The following is a 13,428-nucleotide window of genomic DNA, read 5'->3' as shown; positions in this document are numbered from 1 at the left end:
TTCAGTTATTAGCAAAAATAGTTAAGCCAAAAGTCCAAATAGGTCCAAACTTTAGGTTTAAAGATATGAGTTAAAATGGTGTTAGTATGCCATGTGGTCACCACTAACATACACACAACATGTGCAAGGAGTACTCATGCTGCCAACACAGGAGTTCAGATTGCTTGGGAAAGCCGCAGCGACTGCTCATCCAGAAAAGTTTTTTTCTCTAATTGATTAGTTTGGGTCTATGCATTACATCTGCCCCCCCCCCCCCCCCAAGAACTTCCCAAGCATATTCCAGAGGACTAAGGTCAGTAGATTCGACTGACCATTTTATTTGGTAAATATATTCGTTTTCAAAACATAGTCATCAATCATCTATGCTGTATGTTGTCATTTGTTGCCTCAAAAATGGCCAAAGATTCAACAGCAGCCCTGAAAGGTCCCACGTAGAGCAAAATATTCTCCTATCTGTATCTCTGGACAGTCACGGAACCATACTCAAACAGATGGAGCTGTGTGTGAGTATTCTGTCCAATTCTTGTCCTGATTATCAGTCCTTCACTTTCATGTATGTTTTATTCCATGATATTGCTGGAGTGAATGATGGGTTGACCCAAATTTCTTTTATTTGAAGACTCGGCAAAATTGAGATTGTAAAGCTATGTTGTTCTTTGTAAAGTTGCTTCCAGTGTTGGTCCTGACGCTCTCGTTTTTGAAAGGAAGTGAGTGGCATTAAAATAGTCATTTTTCTGGCACACAATCCAGTCTCATGTAACTATCTGGCAACTGTATTCCTTGAAACTGGATGTAGACTTTCTATTGCGCTAGGCTGAAAGTACCTAATACCTGTTTTCGTTGTCCTTTATGGCTCTGTGATGACTTGTTTAGGCTTTTCAGACTGGTTTTACACTTTTTCAAAAAAAAAAAAAAAAAAAAAAAAACACTTCGTGGTCCAATTACGTTGCGACGTAAGATTCGGACTGTCCCAATTCAAGCCAGACGACGGTATACTTACGACTAAACAATTGTGTAGTCAGAGTACTTAAAACTCAACTTGTGCTTTCTCACTCCAGTTACGGGTGTTACGAATGCTTTTGCTTTCTCTTACTGCAAGTTAAAAATAGTTCTCAAACTTCCATAACTGTAAAGTATCTACAAATTCTACCTGACATAATAGCTAGCTCCTGGAGCATGAAAGCGTATGCAATGGGAAGGCGTTCCTCTCATAAAAGTTAAATTAAACTCCGACAACCTCTTGTAATTTTCTCTTGCTTGGTACATCAGAAGTTAGCTTGCAGACTATTACTAGTATGGGATCTTTTTCAAGATATATTTGGAATTAGTTCTTCATCGCAGTACACTACCAAGAGGCTACAGCTATCGATTAGAAGGTTTTTTTTTAATTTAATGACTAGTTCAGAGCAGCTGTTTTTTCCTTTGCCGTCTTATAGACAAGTAACTATTAAACCTTCCACATTTTGGCACATAATTTTTACTGTAGCAACTACTATCAAAGAGGCACTTCTGTCTCCTATATTGGCTCTATCGTGAGGGATAGAATCTTATTTTTTAACTGATTAAACATTTTTTACCTTGAACAATCATTAAAAGTTTGAGGCAGTGAGAAGCAAAGGGATGTAAGTGAACATTTTCAAGTTTCGAGTAAAACGCGTTTAAAGATAACTTCCTAGGTAGACTTTGATTGAATTTGTTTTCTAAATCATGCTGTACAGCATCACCTTCCAGGTCAACTAGCTCTATATCTTACCCCAAGATAGAGGAGAGGTTCTCCTACCATGTGTACTGGTTATCTCCAAATTTTTAATTTTGCCACTTACATTCTTTTGCTTCTCACTGCTTCATTTGAACTTTTACCCCTTTGAATGCAGTAGTTATTGGGATAACGGTAGTAAAAACGGTTCATCATCTGTCCAAATTGGTAATTTTAAGACGCATTTGATTTTGTTGCTCGACCTGTAAATATTATTTAATCAAACTAAAATTCTGCATGCATCATAATTATGGATGTGGATTTATATTGTGGAAAAAATGTCAAGGTGAGAAGAAAGAAATTGAATGCAAAAGTGTTTTGAAGCACCCTATATCTATCTATCTATCTATATAGCTATATATCTATCTCCTATTCATCTATCTATATAACTATCTCTCTTACATTATGTTGCATTTACCATCAGAGAGAGCAGCCTAAGTACTAAAAGTACCAAAGTTAAACTGTTATTTGGGAAGAAAAACGGCGTAGAGTTGAGAGATATAAACTTACATTTCTCAAAGCAGTAGGGTGGTTTTATTGATTCTTTAAAGTAAACGAAAATAGAGTGGCCTTTAAATGTATTTCATAAAAAATGAAATGTATGTATATACGAAAAAAAATAAAACCATAAAAAGTAAAAACTTTCAACATATATGTGCGATAAAATTCAACATAACGCGAGTTTTAGAACGATATATATTTCCCCTTCCTTTTACATCGTCGGCATTTATCTTTGGTATCGCCAACTTTATTCTTTTCCTAGCAGTTACAGAGCTCTTAAAATTGAGATTTGAACGAAATAAGCTCCTTTTTATGGAGTTGAATCAACACGAAAAATATAACGAAGATTTATTATTTTCATTTCTAAAATTTAATGTTTAGAAATTTCACAAATTACAGAATGTGGACATTTCTTTTTCAAGATCAATAATCCCATTAAAATGTTCAGTTTCAAATATTATTTTTTTGCTACTTCTTCAACAGCTAACTAGGATATCCAGGGAAACTAAATTTTGCAGGGGTCTAGATAATTATTTAATTGGAGAAATCATTAAAAAAAAGAATATCAAACAATTGGACAAAAGAAAAAAAAATAAATTTAAATTATTTTTTGACAGTATTAAGAGATAAAGGGGGAGATGGGGCACGTCGGACCGCGGGCACGTTTGACCAGTGTCAATTATTTCAATAACTGTATTTTTTTCCTTTACATTTATGTCTAACAAATGTCACATCTGGTCCTAAAATTCCTACAACGAAATCACATGGTACAGTTATAAAGAACAAATTTTAGTGCAAAAAGTGTTATTTCTGCACTGCTGAGTAATTTTCAGAAAAAAAAAAAATATTTATTTTTTTTTATGGGTTTCATCGGCATTGCAGCAAAAAATTGAACTCCTTTATTGAAGTAAGCTCGTTTAGTTCACTTTTTTAAAATTTTTTATCACAAAAAGAGAAAATTTTCGGACCCATCTTTCCCAAGTAATTTAAAAACTTTTTTTCTCTTAAATTTTAAGAATTATAACAATATTCTAAGTTTTTTTACATATGCATTCATTTGACGTTACATACGTTTAGGAATAGTAACAATAAAAACTTTGGGGAAAAAAGCAACAGTATATTTCATAAATATGTAACAAAAGTTGTACTGAATTAATTTTACCAAAGGATTTTCTTCACATATGCAGTATCTTACTAATGATATTTTCAAATGTTCTTCTTAATTTTTTCAGACAATTGTTTTCAACGAATAAAGTATGTAATACATGCTAAAATACAGTTTCGTATTAAACAGAAATTTGTGTCCTACAAGCATTTTACTTGGAAACATTATAAAACACATTATTGATTTTTTTAAAAAAAAGAAGGTAATATTTTTCGTAAGATCATCTCATTTCATTTCCTACATTTAATTTTTGATCAAAGAAATAATAACTTCAGGATGGCAATTTTATTGTACATTTTTTTGGAAATAGCATATGGTAATAGTTTAAAAGGACTCTTTTCTTTTTATTTATTTTTTTTTTGATGTGGTACAAAAAAGAAAAAAAATATCTTATTTTTCCATATTGATGTAATTGTGCAAAACACGTCTCATTCTTCAAGAACCCAATATCTGCCCAGAAGGTAGGACTTTTATATTGCAAGATATTATTTGGCACATGTTTTGTAACTTTAATCTGCAATAATTATCTATTGAGTTTTCGGTAATTAAATTTTCTTTTGAGCTTTAAAAATAATTGTGTAATAATTGTAACTGCTAATTACTGTTTTTAATTAAAGATGATTAATCAATTAAAATCATCTTAATACGTTATATTAAGCTTTGTTATTAACTTTATGTTTAAACATTATATTTTTTATAATACACACAAAAGAAAATAAGTTAGTTACAGTATTGGATAAAATTTATCCGTAAAATTATAACAGAAGTTTTTTGCGCAATGCGTTCCAGCGTGATTCGCGAGGAAGAACAACATACCACTCGCAAGGAGCAAGTTCGTCCACTTTACAAGTTTCCGTTAAAAAAATTAATATAAAAAAAATCAATTCACTACTTCTAAAAAATCCGAGATGGTGATAAATTGTTTGTTAAACTTATTGTAAAAAAAATGATCTGCTCATTAAATCTTTTGGCAAGGGGAAAAAAATGTAGAAAAGCTGACCAACGTTTCCAGTTTCCCCTATTCCGAAAAAAATCTAGCAAATGAATGCAACAATGTTTTCATGTGAGGCAAAATGCATTGCTTAAGAATAGAAAACTAATGATTAAAAGTTAGGATAAAATAAAAGAAAATAAAGAAAGGATTAAAAAAAGGTGTTTGACAATACTAGATGTAAGGTAGGTAAGGGAGAAATGGGTGCAGTGTGACATGGAAAGATATCAGACAACGGGCATTTGTTTTCTGTTTGAAAATGTCTTGACAGTTCAAGTGTTAATGAGAATTGTGACATTTTTGAGAAATTAGCAGGCCTTTATGAAATTATAAATATTAAGGCAAATACTCGATTTAAGATGTACCTTTTCTGGATTTGAGAGGAACTGCTTCTACGGTGCGTCAAATATGAGGGGGAGTTTGGTGGATTTCAAAAGTTCGTTTTAAATCTGCAGCCCCAAGCATTGCACACTGTTAAAAAAAAATGTATTCAAAATTGAAACTCTGAATGTATTCATTTTTTTTTTTGAATAAAATTGATTCAAAAATGAGTAAATGTGGCATCAAATACAAACATACGAGAAATACGAGTCATCATATACGAACATACCCAAGTCATCATATAAGAATACAACACATTATCAAACACTAATTCATGAATAAAGATGCATACAATCATTTAATACTGCAGCTAACGTTTCAAGAACATGGTTTAATAAATATTCATGTATAAATAGGAAATATAATAAGCGTGACTTCCAAGAATAAAACTCGCGAGCTTCGAACTCTTTTCTTATTGCGCATGCTACGCGTCGCTCAAGAGCGTGAACAAGTGTCGACAATGTTCATACGCTTTCGGCGCATATTTCGTCCGTGCTGTCTTGCGAAGCGATCGAAATGGCTGATCTCTGTTCGTCAAGAAAAACTAGAAGATTGGAAATTGGAAGAGTTTTCATCGAACTTTGAAAGTAAGTTTTACTTTTATTATCATAGTAAGGATAATAAATGAAGGGTTGTATCTAAATTACCCAAAAATTACTTGCCTAAATTGCTCCATAGCACATTCAACATCCGACTGTGCTCGGAACATATTTTTAAACATTATATTTTATGTGGATATATATGTTTTCAAACTGTGAAAGAAAGTTCATAACGAGCTTCGTAACCTTTATTATCGTAGTAAGGATAATAATTGAAGGGTTGTATCTAAATTACCCAAAAATTACTTGCCGAAATTGCTCGATAGAACATTCAACATCCGACTGTTCTCGGAACATTTTTTAAACGTTATATTTTATGTGGATATGTTTTCAAACTGTGAAAGGAAAGTTCATAACGAGTTTCGTAAATTTTATTATTTATATTTTACTCTTCAAATTTGAAAAAAAAAAAAAAAAGCGAAAGCAACATCTTGCACAAACAGCTATGGAAGAAATTAAGTTCTCATCAAGCATAAATCGTTGCATGAATACATTTTTGGAACACTTGTGTGTTTCACTGCAAAAATATTTTTCTTTCGAAATACCACTAATATAAAAACCTTTTTGCCGAAAAGTAACAAGAAATACAGATTTGAATTCAACATATTTCAGTGAACATATTAATCATTTATCGTTACATAACTATTGATAAGATTTCCAAATCTTTAGTATGATTCACTCGGCCATGCACAGGCTTGCTAGATTTTAGTAATGTTCAATCGGGTCGAGGGAATGCTCCCCCCCCCCCCGCAATCCTAAGCTTTGCTCCCTCACGTAAATAAATAAAACGCGTATCTGCTTGTCAAATTTTGCTGAAATTAGTGGTGATGAAATTTAAAATTTAATTCTTAATTTTTATTCAAAACATTCTGTGTAACAAGAATACAAAATGTATCAAAATGGAAAACAAACTCTAAAAAAATATTAAACTAAACAATTTAAATATCAAATAACCCTCTTAAAAAATGTTTAAAAGTTGAGTTTAAATACAAAACGAAGGAATTAGGGGCAAAAATGACTACAACTACAACTATAACAGCAGTAGGATATTTATTCATTCCACTTGATAATAAGTTCTCCATAACGAGACTATATTTGCTTACAATATGAAAAATTAATACCGTAATGTTAAATTGACAAGCAAACTATTAAGTTACTCCTATAAATTAATACATAGTTAACAATTAAAAACATTATATACTCAATTATTATGGATAGGAATTGCATTTACATGTAAGAGCTGAGAGAGAGAGAGAGAGAGAAATGCTTTTCTCTAACAGTTTTAAAGTAAACTTCACATTTTTACAATAATTTTTGATTATTAATCATGCATTGTATCATTAACAAATACATCATGAGTTACTTGTATAAATTATGAAATGCATGGTGAACAATAATAAACAATATAGAAGGATTACTTAGGGATAATGTTAGTATTTACATGTAAGACCATGGTGCTTCCCGCCATTGAGAAAGCTTCATACTCTTTGTGAAAATAGAACTTCGTTTTTAAAGAAAATTTTACATTTTTACAGAAACTTGAGAGACATCAATGCTGCATTGTGCAATTTACTAATAAACTGTTAAATACTTCTAAAAAATTGATAAATGCATGGTGAGATATAAAAAACGTCATACATACATTGGTTTTGGATAGAAGTTGCATTTACATAAAAGAGCCGAGATGTTTTCCACCTCCTATGAAAAAGATCTTCATTTTTTGAATGATGCATTATGTAATTTACAAAAAAAACCTTTCACTGCGTCTATAAGTTATGAAATGCACAGTAAGCAATAATTTATACATAGTACTGCATCACATACGGTGAGCCATAACAGTCATTCTACGGTGAGCAATAACTATTTTACAATCACATATTTATATTATCTTTGTGTTTCATAATTTTGAAGTGCACAGTGAGCAAAAACTTTTTTACGACAGAATATTACAACTCTAATTACAAAATGTACGGGGAAAAACATTTTTTCAATTCTATATTACATACGGTGAGCAATAACTACAGTCGGACCTCCATATATCGAACTTCCACATATCGAAATTTTCTATGTATCGAAATCCCAGCAAATTTCTATGTTCATTACATAGAAAAGTTGTTTCTATATATCGAAAAAATCTCTATATATTAGAGATGTACCGAGTAGCACTTTGGCCGAGTACCGAGTACTCGGCTTTTTATTACTCGGCCGAGTACCGAGTTACCGAGTACTTGGCCTTTCACTACTCGGCCGAGTTCCAAGTACCAATTATGTTTTAAGAAGAACCACCGACACACATGTGATGAATTTTGAACTTATTGAAATAGTAGTATAAACCTCCTTGTCCATATAATAGTTTTTAAAACTAAATTCCCGCTGAAATTTAATTACGCATTATATATATACAATTTTGTGTCAAAAATTTTACAAAAAAATAATTTTTTAAATTAAAAATAAATAAATAAAAGGTATGATTAATCAAGTTGGAATTAAAACAAAGTACAGTAAAATCCCTCTAATGCGGACACTAACAGGACAAATTTTTTTTCCGCAATAGAGAGGTGTCAGCAGGACAGGGGTTAAATAATGTTATTTGCATTGGAACTGGGGAATTAAAAATTGTCCGCATAAGAGGGGTGTCCGCCTTTGAGGGGTGTCCGTTAGGAGGGGTTTCACTGTATACCAATCAATTATAGTTCTAATCTGCCAAACATAAATAATTTTTAAAAGCAGATAAAACAAATGTGCAGGAACACTCCAGACACATGTTTCTGCCCCCCCCCCCCCCCCCCGTTACAAGGAACGTCTTTTTCAGTGCATAACATGTGAGCTAAAGAATGTAAAGACATTCAACAAAAAAAATACGACTTTTGTCGGATGCCTTTAAATCTACGAGCCCCCATTTTGTGCATTGAAAAAGGAATTCCTTGTAATGCCAAAACACGTGTCTGCAGAGTTCCTGCACTGTACTTTTAAGGTTGTTTTATTTTTTAAGCAAAGGTATTTTCACATTTTTTATAACTAATTTTTGTTTGCAGCAAAAATCCATTTTAATATAAAAATTCCATATTTTCTATACTTACATTTTTTGCGTAATTTTTAATAAATAAGTTTTATTAACTTTGCCGACATTAAAATAAAGATTTATTCCATTGAAGCATTACAAACTTCATTATTCTCAAAATTTAAATTTGACTTATAAATTTTAATTGTAAATGATTGCAGAATATAATGCTTGCTCTTTTTTTATAAATTTTAGTATGTCTTGGACAATATTCATTTTTTTTGCAACTACTTGGTATTGGCCGAGTATCTGATCAGAATTTGGCCGAGTACCGAGTACTCGGCAAATTGGCCGAGTAGGCCGAGTACCGAGTAGTTACCGAGTACTCGGTACGTCTCTAAACCAAAGCTTATGAAGTCATGTAATTTCAGCATTAATTATGAAATAAAAATGGATTTGTGCTGAAAAGTAGAAAACAAAATGCAGTGTTAAATTGCACAAATTTGCAAATTTTTATAAATTAGTTTATTGCAAATATGCATTTTAATGTTATCTTTTTCTTTTGTTATAATCGTGTTTACCTTTTTAAGATTAATTTACAATATTTTTTCTATGAAGTTAGCATTGAGTAAGAACACTATAAAAAATTAACTCTTTCCAAACCAAAATATTATTTTAAAACATATAATAGAAATAAAACTATTACTATTTCGATTGTTAAGAATATTGGACCAACACATTTTTTCATGATTTATCTAGTCCTCTTTTTTTTTTTTTTAAATCCCCGGAGAGAACGGATGTCATGCATCTCTCCTGGCAACTTTTGTACCTACTTTTCTTGCATATGTACTTCATTTTGCATTCAATTTTTTAATTTCTTAAATTTTCTTTTTTAGCGAACCTTTCGAGAGATATGGTATCTTCAAGAATTTCATAATCACTCCAACATTATCACATTGCTGAAGGTTGTAAAGACCAAAAATGACAAAGATATTTATTTAATATTTGATTTTATGGGTAAATATAGGTTTTTATAAGTTGATTGTATCTCAAGATTCATGTTTAATCAGGGTTTGTTGATTTAAATCAGCTTGATTTAAATAGTGATTAAAAATCATGATCTAAATCAAGTGATTTTTTTTAAAAAAAAGTTGATTTAAATCAATTGATTTGTATTAAGTGATTTTTTTTAACAAAATCAGTAATTAAAATCAGTTGATTTTACTTTTATAAATTAATTTTGCATTTTTAAAATGTATTGCTCTAAATTTAACTACACTGCATTATACTATCTTAACCTCAACAGGCAAAACTACATAGATCCCTCTTTCTGTGTGTGATGCAGATTTTCACTCTTGTAATATTGCTTTTACTCCAAAATTAGTTTAGAACAAAATAAAAATTTTGAGTTTTTCTTACACGCCATGACTAATATAGTTCAGAAAAGTAGTTGGTTAACATATTATTTTAGACTAAAAACGTACATGATAATGGAAACCTTATCTTTAAGCAAAGCATTAAACAAAATCACATCTTATCTAAGCATTATAACATATTTTTGAATCTTAAAATTAGAGACGTACCAAGTAGCACTTGGGCCGAGTAGCCGAGTACCCGGCCTTTCACTACTCGGCCGAGTACTCGGCTTTTCACTACTCGGCCGAGTACTCGGCTTTTCACTACTCGGCCGAGTTACCAAGTACCAATTATGTTCTAAGAAGAACCATCTACACGCATGTGATGAATTTTGAACTTAATGGAATAGTAGTATAGACCTCCTTGTCCATATAATAGTTTTTAAAACTAAATTCCTGCTGAAATTTAATTACGCATTACATAAACAGTTTTGTTTGTCCAAAATTTTACAAAAAAATTATTTTTAAAATTAAAAATAAATAAAAGGTATGATTAATCAAGTTGGGATTAAGGCAAATTACAGTAAAATCCCTCTAATGTGGACACTAACTGGACAATTTTTTTTGTTCGCAATAGAGCGATGACCACAGGACAGGGGTTTAAGAATGTTATTTGCATTGGAACTGGGGAATTAAAAATTGTCCGCATAAGAGTGGTGTCTGCCTTTGAGGGGTGTACGTTAGGAGGGTTTTCACTGTATACGAGTCAATTATAGTTCTAGTCTGCCAAATATAAATAATTTTTAAAAGCAGATAAAACAAATGTGCAGGAGCACTGCAGACACGTGTTTCTGCCCCCCCCCCCCCCCATTACAGGGAATGTCTTTTTCAGTGCATAACATGTGAGCTAAAGAATGTAAAGACATTCAACAAAAAAGTCCGAGTTTTGTCTTTAAATCCACGAGCTCCCATTTTGTGCATTGAAAAAAAGAATTCCTTGTAATGCCAAAACATGTGTCTGCAGTATTTCTGCACTGTACTTTCAACGTTGTTTCATTTCCTTTTATTTTTTAAGCAAAAATATTTTTATATTTCTTATAACTAATTTTTGGTTGAAGCAAAAATCCAATTTTAATATAAAAATTCCATATTTTCTATACCATTATATATTTCCATATTTTCTTTTTTGCATAATTTTTAATAAATAAGTTTTATTAACTTTGGAGACATTAAAATAAAGATTTATTCCATTGAAGCATTACAAACTTCATTATTCTCAAAATTTAAATTTGACTTATAAATTTTAATGGTAAATGATTGCAGAATATAATTCTTGCTCTTTTTTTATAAATTTTAGTATCTGTCTTGGACAATATTCAATTTTTTGCAACTACTCGGTATTGGCCGAGTATCTGATCAAAATTTGGCCGAGTACCGAGTACTCGGCAAATTGGCCGAGTAGGCCGAGTACCGAGTAGTTTCCGAGTACTCGGTACGTCTCTACTATATATCGAAATTTTTTTCGAGATACTCGTAGGTTTTTCTCTGCTTTAGACTGCTGGTATCATGAAAAATGAAGCTTAGCGGAGAAAATTATGTTCACTAAAGGTTGCTACAAAACTTGAGGAATCTGGGGTTTAGGAGTGTGTAGTTCGGTCGTTGTTCCGTTCTGGAGTTCTTACATTCCCTCAAGTTTATTTCAAATCTTAGTTGTAACCAGTATCACTGTAAAATCAGTTTCAAGCTATCCCTTTTGTCTGTTGAGTATCATTCCTAGTCTTTTTAGCTTCAGTAAAAATCATTCAAGTTAAGTAGATTGATTTTTTACTTTTCACTCGATTTCATTGTCAAAACGAAAATCCCCTAATGTTACAGATCAAGTTGATTTGCCGAAGAATGAAGATGTATGAAGGCGCAAAAATGTAATTTCTGCAAAATAAATATTTTTATTGTTATCTTTCATTTAATGCCCGTTTAAATTATAAATTGGGTTTCATGCACGTTTTAATGATTTAGAAGTTTTTTATGTTAAAATAAGATAGTTTCTATATATCGAATTTTTTCCCGGCAATTTGCTACTTCGTTTCTATATATCGAATTTTTTCCCGGCAATTTGCTACTTCGATATATGGAGGTCCGACTGTATATTACGATCGCGTATTTACAATAACTTTGTGCAACATAATTACGAATTGCACGGTGAACAAAACCTTTTTCCAACACTATGTTGCATACGGTGAGCAATAAGTTACATATCACGGTGAGCAATATTTTGCATACTACGGTTAGCAATAACTTGAATTGCAACTATTGTCAGAATACGCAGATTCAGTGGCACAGAATCTCGTGTTACAATTTCACGTCCGGGAAAGTTTGAATTCTGGCCTTTAAAAAGCATGAAATAAAAATTTTAAAAATCGCCTACTGAAAAAAACTTTAAATGAAACTAAAATAAAAAATTTAAAAAAACCCCGACTAAAAAAAACCTTAAATAAAACTCAAATAAAAATACCCGACTAAAAAATGTTTAAAATAAAATATTTATCGACTTTTGAGGTTTCTGATAAATTGCCTTATAAATAATAGCAGTAATATATCCAAGCGTCGTCGTGTCGGGGGACCAATATGAAAATAAAATATGAAAGAATGAAAAATAATAAAGTAATGAACAGAATGCAGCTAATAATGATAAAGTAGCTATAATATCTAAATACAAGAGTTTGCTCAGCGGTCTATATAACCTACATACCAATATGAAAATAAAATATGAAAGAATGAAAAGTAATAAAGTAAATAACAGAATGCAACTAATAATAATAAACATCAGTTTTTACTTGCAGACAAACATAAAGCAAATTACCCATTTACTATATTATTTTATTTATTTATTTTTTTGCTTTTTTTGAAATGGTTTATTATTTATTTTAAATTAAATTGATAATTATACTTAATATATAAATAAATTTACTATGTTAAATGGAAATGCATTTACACTTCATAAAATAGTTCAAAAATTTTCTATTTTAAACTTGATGCATCTTTAATCCAAATCGATGCTCTTCTTCGAAGACATTTGGCATTTTTTCATAGGAAAAGCACAACCCAATTACGTCTTCTTTTTTTTTTTGTGAAACTTGTTTTTTATAACAAAATTTAAGAGTTGGGGAATGTATGCGCTCAGATTTGATTTCCATATCTTATGCATGCGATAGGAAAATATTAAAAGAGTGGACACTTTTATTTTTGAATTTTCTTACTCATTTTAGGAGAAAGGTCTGGATCCCCGTGGCTATGTCACTGGTGTTCTAACAAGTATAGTTGATCATATCAACAAAATATATTTGAAAGTGAAACATAATTATTTTTCGCTAAGTAATAATTTTGTTAAACAATGTTGCAATTTTAAAAATTATGCAACATTCGATATCAGGTAAACAATGCAATGCTGAGACGCCTGTCGCATATCTATAAGATGACAGATAATTATTATTGCAGAAAGATTTTTTAAAATCTTTTTCTGCACCTATCTGCCCGATTTTAAGTAGAAAAATACAGTTCAATATCGTTGAGTTTTATCATTTTCAGTTAAACGCTTTTCGTAATATTCAATATTTTTTTTTGCATATGTTTTTTTATTGATGAGTTTTCTATTCCTTAGGTATGTGAATTACATTTTCGC

This window comes from Uloborus diversus, chromosome 5 (genome assembly GCF_026930045.1).
Source record: "Uloborus diversus isolate 005 chromosome 5, Udiv.v.3.1, whole genome shotgun sequence".
NCBI classification, from domain to species: domain Eukaryota; kingdom Metazoa; phylum Arthropoda; class Arachnida; order Araneae; family Uloboridae; genus Uloborus; species Uloborus diversus.
This window is presented reverse-complemented; position numbering follows the sequence as displayed.